This window comes from Somniosus microcephalus, chromosome 6, assembly GCF_052327205.1.
Source record: "Somniosus microcephalus isolate GS21.2 chromosome 6, FLI_Smic_1.0, whole genome shotgun sequence".
Lineage (NCBI taxonomy): Eukaryota > Metazoa > Chordata > Chondrichthyes > Squaliformes > Somniosidae > Somniosus > Somniosus microcephalus.
Window position 1 is genome coordinate 202038349 of NC_140992.1, and position 10037 is coordinate 202048385.

Genomic DNA, 10037 nt, shown 5'->3' on the forward strand with positions numbered 1-10037 from the left:
AACCTCTAACCTGAAATACAGTTCATAGAATCATACAGCACAAAAGGAGGCCATTCTGCCCATTGTGCCTGTGCCAACTCTTTGGTGGAGTTATCCAATTAGTCCCACTCACTGTTCCCTGTAGGGTGCGCGGCCACGCACTGATCTGTAAACTCCTGCGCACTTAAATTCACAGGCCGTGCAGAGAGCTTGAGCGGGGGGACCCAAGTGAATGAGCGGGAAAAAGTCACCAGTGCCCTAGACAAAGATGGCAGCCCCTACGCGCTGCATAAAGCAGAACTCACGCCCGCACTAGGATGGCAACACCCGTGCCCTAGAAAAAGATGGCGGCGTTGCTCAATGAACAAAGGAGCAGGACACCCACCTCGCAAAAAGATGGTGGCACTCGTGCTCTGGACAGAAAAAGCAGCTCTGGCGCCCCGCTCAAAGATGGTTGAGGGACCTTTTCCGTCGGGTGGTTGACACCATTGAGGTTTCCTTCCCAGAAGTGACACCTGGTGAGTTGCACTGGGAGTTGAGAGTCCGGAGGGCAGCAGCTGATGGTTCGGTTACCATGGGAGCGAGCTGCGAGTGGAGCAGCCTGGCCCGGCCGGCCAACAGTCTGCAGGAGCTCGAGCAGCCCAGCACGGTAAGGAGGAGCCCCAGCACTGGTCACGGGCTCGGTGTCAGCTCACTTCCTGTCGACCGTGTTCCACACCAGCGCTGCTCCGCCCGGGACACCTGCACTTACCAGGCCCGGTGAAATAACTATATCAGTTTTTCTTTAGTATTGTTCCTAGTTATTCTGGTGACTGCCTGCACCTCTAGATGCCTTTCCATAGCTGCTCTGCTGACTGTTGTAGGTATCATATTCTGGAGCATGTCCATAGTTGTTGCAGTTACACCCTGAGTAATGAGAACCTCCATATCCATTGTAACCTGATATAATAGCAAAACACTGCGGATGCTGGAAATCTGAAATAACAACAGAAAATGTTGGAAACACTCAGCAGGTCAGGCAGCATCCGTGGAGTGAGAAAAACAGAGTTAACGTTTCAGGTCTGTGACCCTTCACCAGAACTGGAAAAAGTTAGATTTTAAGCAGGTGCAGGGGCAGGGAAAGGGGGGAGGGGAGGAAAGAACAAACGGGACGGAATTGGTAGGGTGGAAGGCAGGAGTGGTTAAATGCTGCAAATGGCAGAATCATCAACAGCTGCCGCCTGAAAAAATTGGGGCAAAGATTATAGTCTGAAATTGTTGAACTCAATGTTGAGTCCAGAATGCTGTAAAGTGCCTAATCGAAAGATGAGGTGATGTTCCTCGAGCTTACGTTGAGCTTCATTGGAACAACGTAAGAGGCCGAAGACAGAGAGGACAGAGTGGGAGTGGAGCGGTGAATTAAAGTGACAGACGACCGGAAGCTCAGGGTCACCCTTACGGACTGAACGGAGGTGTTCCGCAAAGCAGTCACCCAATCTGAGTTTGGTCTCCCCAATATAGAGGAGACCGCATTGTGAGCAGCGAATACAGTATACTAAATTGCAAGAATTACAAGTAAATCGTTGTTTCACCTGGAAGGAGTGTTTGGGGCCCTAGACAGTGGGAAGGGAGGAGGTAAAAGGGCAGGGGTTGCATCTCCTGTGCTTGCACGGGAAGGTGCCATGGGAAGGGGTGTTGGGGGTGATAGAGGAGTGGACCAGGGTGTTGCGGAGGGAGCGGTCCCTTCAGAATGCTGAAAGGTGAGGGGAAGATGTGTTTGGTGGTGGGATCACGCTGGACGTGGCGGAAATGGCGGAGGATCATCCATTGAATGTGCAGGCTGGTGGGGTGAAAGGTGAGGACAAGGAGAACGCTATCGTGGTTCTTGGAGGGAGGGGAAAGGATGAGAGCAGAAGTGCGGGAAATGGAATGGACATGGTCGAGGGCCATGTCAACCACGGTAAAGCGGAATCCTCAGTTGAGGAAAAAGAAAGACATATCGGAAGCACTAGTATGGAAGATGGCATTTTCAGAACAGATGCGGCGGAGACGGAGAAACTGGGAGAATGGAGTAGAGTCCTTACAGGAAGCAGGGTGGGAAGAAGTTTAGTCCAGGTCGCTGTGGGAGTCAGTGGGCTTATAGTGGATATTTGTCAATAGCCTATCCCCAGAAATGGAGACAGAGAAGTCGAGGAAGGGAACGGAAGATTTGGAGATGGACCATGTGAAGGTGAGGAAAGGGTGGAAATTGGAAGCAAAGTGAATGAAATTTTCTAGTTCAGGGCGAGAGCAGGAAACGGCACCAATACAGTCATCATTGTATCGGAAAAATAGGTGAGGGAGGGGACCAGAGTAGGACTGGAACAAAGAATGTTCCACATATCCCACGAAAAGGCAGGCATAGCTAGGGCCCATGCGGGTCCCCATAGCAACACCTTTAATTTGGAGCAAATGAGTGGGGTCAAAGGAGAAGTTGAGCCTGCATTGCTATAGCCATTGTTGTAATTACTATAACCTTGATTCCAGTAGCTGTTGTATCCCTGGTTCCAGTTCTGATTTTTAAAAGAAAAATCATTTTTGGCAGTTAACAAAACATGCAAGTTCAAAAAGGCATTCAGCACACAAAAGGGTTATTTTTCTGTCTTAACATTTCGGTGATGTGTGCCAGTGGCAGAACATTTGCTTTGGGTATTTTTTTTTATTGCAGTTTGCTGCTGTTGAGACTAGTTGCAACTAGTTTACTTTGAACATTGGGGGTGAGGGGATATCTCTTGGTACCGGGGTGAGTTGGAATATATTTATGTTTAGGCTAACATTTAAAAAAAAATTATCCCGATCTCTGGACAGTGAACCTCTTGAGGACAACTTTTTTTTAATGTTTCACGTTGCCCATCTGGATTACATAGGATTACATAGGATATACGGCACAGAACCAGGCCATTCGGTCCAACCAGTCCATGCCAACGTTTATGCTCCACTCGAGCCTTCTCCCGTCTTTCCTCATCTAACTCTATCAGCATAACCCTCTATTTCCTTCTCCCTCATATACTTATCTAGCCTCCCCTTAAATATATCTATACTATTTGCCTCAACTACTCCTTCTGGTAGCGAGTTCCACATTCTCACCACTCTTTGGGTAAAGAAGATTCTTCTGAATTCCCTATTTGATTTCTTGGTGACTATCTTATATTGATGGCCTCTAGTTATGCTCTTTCCCACAAGTGGAAACCCTCTCTCTGTATCCACTCTATCAAAACCTTTCATCATTTTAAAGACCTCTATTAGGTCACCCCTCAGCCTTCTTTTTCCAAGAGCCTGTTCATCCTTTTCTGAATTCTGGTATCATCCTTGTAAATCTTCTCTGCACCCTCTCCAGTGCCTCTATATCCTTTCCATAATATGGCGAGCAGAATTGTATGCAGTACTCCAAGTGAGGTCTAACCAAGGTTTGATACAAGTTTAGCATAACTTCACTACTTTTCAATTCTATCCCTCTAGAAATAAACCCTAGTGCTCGGTTTGATTTTTTTATGGCCTTGTTAATCTGTGTCGATACTTTTAGTGATTTGTGTATTTGTACTCCGAGATCCCTTTGCTCCTCTACCCCATCTAGACTCGCACCCTCCACATAATAAGCGACCTCCCTATTCTTCCTACCAAAATGTAGTACCTCACATTTATCTGCATTGAAATTCATTTGCCAATTATATGCCCATTCTGCAAGTTTATTAATGCCCTCCTGTAATCTTTTGCAGTCTTCCTCAGTATTGACTATCAATTTGGTGTCATCCGCAAATTTAGAAATTGTGTTTTTGATTCCAAAGTCTAAATCGTTAATATAAATTGTAAACAACAGTGGTCCCAGCACTGATCCCTGTGGAACACCACTTCCTACCTTCTGCCACTTTGAATAGCTACCCTTTACCCCTACTCTCTGCTTTCTGTCTTGAAGCCAGCTAGCGATCCATTCTGCTACTTGTCCCCTGACTCTGCATTCTCTGACCTTATTCATTAGTTTATTATGTGGTACCTTATCGAAGGCCTTTTGAAAATCTAGATAAATTACATCTACTGAATTACCCTTGTCTACTCTCTCCGTTACCTCCTCAAAAAATTCAATGAGGTTGTTCAAGCAAGACTTTCCCTTTTGAAATCCATGCTGACTATTCATTATTATATTTTTGGTTTCTAGACGTTCTTCTATTTTCTCCTATAGTAGGGATTCCATTAGTTTTCCTACCACCAATGTCAAGCTGACTGGTCTATAGTTCCCTGAACATGTTCTATTTCCCTTCTTAAATATAGGTATTACGTTAGCTATCCACCAGTCCTCTGGTGCTACACCTTTTTCTAATGAATTATTTATTATGTGTAGTAATGCCTCTGCTATCTCTTCTCTAGATTCTTTTAAAATGCGCAGATGTAATCTGTCTGGACCAGGGTTTTATTCCTCTTTGAGTTTGATTAGTTTATTTAATATATCTCCTCTTTTTATTTTAAATGCAGTTATTTCATTAATAATCTCATCACCCAATGTCATGTCCACCTGTTCTAGCTCCCTGGTAACTACTGAAGCAAAGTAATTATTTAATATTTCTGCCATACCTCTATCGCTGCCTGTGGTATTATCCTGTCCATCCCTTAGTGGCCCTATTCCCATCCCAACCTTCCTTTTTTATTTATGTGCCTATAAAATATTTTACTATTTTGTTTTATGTTCCTTGATAATTTAATTTCATAGTTCCTCTTTGCCTTCCTAATTGTTTTTTGACTTCGCTCCTAATCTCTTTGTATTCTCCCTTATCACACTCTCCCCGGCTGTCCATGTACTTAGAGTCATAGAGTCATAGAGTTTTACAGCACAGAAAGAGGCCCTTCGGCCCATCGTGTCTGCGCCGCCCATCCATCCCTGTCCAGTCTAATCCCATTTTCCAGCATTTGGTCCATAGCCCTGTATGCAATGGCATTTCAAGTGCTCATCCAAATGCTTCTTGAATGTTGTGAGGGTTCCTGCCTCTACCACCCTTTTAGGCATTGAGTTCCACATTCCAACCACCCTCTGGGTGAAAAAGTTCCTCCTCAAATCCCCTCTAAATCTCCTGCCCCTTACCCTGAATCTATGCCCCCTTGTTATTGACCCCCCTACTAAGGGGAAAAGTTCCTCTTTGTCTACCCTATCTATGCCCCTCATCATTTTGTACACCTCAATCAGGTCCCCCCTCAGCCTTCTTTGCTCCAAGGAAAACAACCCCAGCCTGTTTAGTCTTTCTTCATAGCTGAGGCGCTCCATCCCAGGTAACATCCTGGTGAATCTTCTCTGCACCCTCTCCAAAGCAATCACATCCTTCCTATAGTGAGGCGACCAGAACTGCACACAGTACTCCAGCTGTGGCCTCACCAGCGTTTTGTACAGCTCCATCATAACCTCCCTGCTCTTATATTCTATGCCTTGGCTAATGAAGGCAAGTATCCCATATGCCTTTTTAACCACCTTATCTACCTGTTCCGCTGCCTTCAGAGATCTATGTACATGTACACCAAGGTCCCTCTGACCCTCTGTACTTCCTAGGGTCCTACCACTCATTGTGTATTCCCTTGCCTTATTTGTCCGTCCAAAATGCATCACCTCGCACTTTTCAGGGTTAAATTCCATTTGCCACTTTTGCGCCCAACTGACCAACCCGTCTATATCGTCCAGTAGCCTGAGGCTTTCCTCCTTGCAATTTACCACCCCACCAATTTTCGTGTCATCTGCAAACTTACTGATCATCCCTTTTACATTCTCATCCAAATCATTTATGTAGATCACAAACAACAAGGGACCCAGCACCGATCCCTGAGGTACCCCACTGGACACAGGCTTCCAGTCACAAAAGCAACCTTCGACCATCACCCTCTGCCTCCTGCCACTCAGCCAGTTTAGGATCCAACGCGCCAAGGCACCCTGGATCCCATGGGCTCTTACCTTCTCGACCAGTCTCCTATGCGGGACTTTGTCAAAAGCTTTACTGAAGTCCATGTAAACCACATCCACAGCATTTCCCTCATCCACCTCCCTAGTCACCCCCTCGAAAAATTCAATCAGATTTGTCAGACATGATTTACCCTTGACAAAGCCATGCTGACTATCCCCGATTAATCCTTGCCTCTCCAAGTGGAGACTAATTTTGTCCCTCAGAATTTTTTCCAATAATTTCCCTACCACAGATGTTAGGCTCACTGGCCTGTAATTCCCTGGTTTATCCCTGCTACCCTTCTTGTATAATGGTACTACATTAGCTGTTCTCCAGTCCTCTGGTACATCCCCTGTGGCCAGAGAGGTTCTGAAAATTTGTGTCAGAGCCCCTGCAATCTCCTCCTTTGCCTCCCACAGCAGCCTGGGATACATCTCGTCCGGGCCTGGGGATTTATCCACTTTTTGGCCTGCTAAAACCGCTAGCACCTCCTCCCTCTCGATGTTAATATGTTCAAGTATGTCACAGTCCCCTTGCCCGATTTCTATGTCTGCATCGTCTTTCTCCATAGTGAACACAGATGCAAAAAATTCATTTAAAACCCCGCCTACATCATCTGGCTCTACACACAGATTGCCACTTTGGTCCCTAATGGGCCCTACCCTTTCCCTGGTTATCCTCTTGCCCTTAATATACTTATAAAACATCTTAGGATTTTCCTTTATTTTGCTCGCCAGTGTTATTTCATGGCCCCTCCTCGCCCTCCTAATTTCTTTTTTAAGTATGCCCCTGCACTTATTATACTCCTCTAGGGCTTCTTCCGTCTTTAGTCTTTTGTAACTGCCAAAAGCCCCCCTTTTATTTCTAATGCATTTTTGTATCTCCCTTGTCATCCAAGGTTCCCTTTGCTTGTTGGTCCCACCCTTGACCTTTACAGGAACTTGTTGGCGCTGTACTCTCTCTATTTCCCTTCTGAAAGTCTCCCACTGTTTTGATGTGGATTTTCCTATAAGTAGCTGCTCCCAGTCCACTTTGGCCAGATCCTGCCTTATCATATTAAAATCGGCCTTCCCTCAATTTAGAACCCTTATTTCCGGGCCGTCTTTGTCTTTTTCCATGACCACCTTAAATTTCACCGAATTATGGTCACTGTCGCCAAAATGCTCTCCTACTGATACTTCCACCACTTGCCCGGCTACATTCCCCAGAATTAGGTCCAGTACCGCCCCCTCTCTTGTAGGACTTTCTACATGTTGGCTCAAAAAGCTCTCCTGGATGCACTTTAAGAATTCTGCACGCTCTAAGCCTTTCACACTCTGACTATCCCAATTTATATTGGGGAAGTTGAAATCCCCCACTATTATTACCCTATTATTTTCACACTTCTCTGAGATTTGCCTACATATCTGTTCCTCTATCTCCCCCTGACTGTTTGGGGGCCTATAGTACACTCCCAGCAAAGTGCTTGCCCCCTTTTTGTTTTTAAGTTCTACCCATATGGCCTCATTTGAGGAACCCGCTAATATATCATCCCTCCTTACAGCAGTAATTGACTCCTTAATTAATATTGCAACACCCCCTCCCCTTTTACACCCCCCTCTGTCTCGCCTGAAGATTCTATACCCCGGAATATTGAGCTGCCAGTCCTGACCCTCCCTCAACCATGTCTCCGTGATGGCAACAATATCGTACTCCCATGTGTTCAACAACAACTTCAGTTCATCCACCTTATTTGCAAGACTCCTTGCATTAAAATAAATGCCTTCCAGCCCTGCCATATTCCCTTTTGCCTTCACATATTTGCTCTGCCTTCCCAGCTGACTTGTTTTTTCCTCTGTATTTGGCTGTAAATCACCCCCTACTATAGCTCCACTCTGTACCCCATCCCCCTGCCAAGTTAGTTTAAACCCCCCCCAACAGTGCTAGCAAACCTCCCCGCAAGGATATTGGTTCCCCTCTGGTTCAGGTGTAAACCGTCTGACTTGTACAAGTCCCACCTTTCCCAGAAGCAGACCCAGTGATCCAGGAAACTAAAGCCCTCCCTCCTGCACCATCCCTTTAGCCACGCATTCATCTGTTCTGTCTTCCTATTTCTATACTCACTAGCACGTGGCACCGGGAGTAATCCAGAGATTACAACCTTTGAGGTCCTGCTCTTTAATCCTTCACCTAGCTCCCTAAATTCTTGCTGCAGGACCTCATCCCTCTTTTTACCTATGTCGTTGGTACTAATGTGGACCACGACCTCTGGCTGTTCACCCTCCCCCTCCAGAATGCTTAATGTATGCCTCTTTCCTTACCCTCAATGTTTCCCTTATGGCTTTATTCATCCATGGTGTCTCATTAGTGTTTAGTTTGTTCTTTTTTTAAGCGGAATATATTTTTCCTGTTGCTGTTCTGCGTCATTGTTTGCCAATATTGTTGTCCATTTTATTTTCCCAAATGTTATTCTCAGCCCCTCAAAATCAGCTTTTCTCCAATCTGTTACCCTGGTCTTCATCATACTTATGTCCTTCTCAATTATTATCTTAAAGCTTATTATATTATGGTCACTATTGCCTAGATGTTCCCCTACTTTTACTTCTCTTATCTGCCCTGATTCATTCCCCATTACTCAATCCAATAGCGAATCCTCCCTTGTTGGGCTTTTTACATATTGGGTTAGAAAGGAGTCCTGTACTTATTGTAGGAACTCCATTCCCTTATCCCCTTTACCTACCTCTTCTGTCTAATTAATATCGGGGTAGTTGAAATCCCCATGATTATTATTCTATGTTTTTTACTCATTTCCTTGCTGCAGTTATAAGAGAAGAATATTTTAATCTCCTTCGTTCTGGTTTATTTGCAGAGTTATTATGGTACGTCTTGGGTTGACTTTACGCCAGGACTGTATCAGTGTTAGAATTTACACCGAGACTAACCTAAAATCAATGCACAACTTTTTTATTCTTTGTTTTTTTTTAAAAAGCTTTAAATTCAAAAATATTTTCTAGCTAGACCGTTAATTATTTATACCGGACCTCTATTTGTTAACTGTTTTTACGTAGTTTGTTCATTAAATGACCAGACCGTTCATTTGTGCCTGTTTGTACCCACGCCATTATTATTAAATGGTTGTATCTGGGCTGCTAAAAAACTTTATACCAGGACCATTCTTCAAGCAAACTTTTTTTTAATGTTTCACATTTCAATTCATGTGGCGTAATGCAGACAAAGGTGAGCTGTGGCTGTGTAACCCAAGAAGATGGTCCTGAACTGGAAATGTTGATGTGAATGAGTGTCTGATTAAAGCTGAACAATACCAAGGTGGGAGGGGGAGGGAAGCACTTTTTAATCTTAAATTAGGCCACAGTTCCACAAGCGCTTTTGCTCCTATGGAAAGTGGTTTTGGGTGCACTTCAATGAAAAGGTGGTGGTATAACCTAAGAGATGATTGAAGGTACTAAAGGTGTGAGGCATGAATCTGGTATGGGTTTATGTTTGCACAGTGTACACGTTACCTCCAGCTTTAGTTTCTCACTACCTCCCAACAAATGTTAGAAACAAAGTTATTGCTAATATCTGGTGTAATAATAAGAAAACTTAACAGAACAAGTCAGTTGGTTCATCGAGTGTTTTCCTTCCACCAACAATATCCAGTCTATTTGTTTTTGGGATGAGACGTTAAATCTGCTCCTGTGGTTTAGATACATTAATAAGGGACAGCCAGCTCAGATTTGTTAAAAGGCAAATCATGTCTGACTAAAATAAAAACAGAAAATGCTGGAAATACTCAGCAGGTCAGGCAGCATCTGTAGAGAGAAAAACAGAATTAACGTTTCAGGTCAATGACTCTTCGTCAGAACTGGCTGACTAACCTGATTGAGGTAGCATGGGATGTATGAAACTTTGCCCAGAATGTATATTAAAGTGAGGTTCCTCCTCTCCAAACCTCCAGACCTTGACATAGAATTAAAGAATCATAGAAATTTACAACAAAGAAGGACGCCATCATGTCTGCACTGGCCAAAAAAGAACTATCTAACCTAATCCCACTTTCCAGCTCTTGGTCCGTAGCCTTGCAGGTTATGGCACTTCAAGTGCATAGCCAAGTACTTTTTAAATGTGATGAGGATTTCTGCCTCT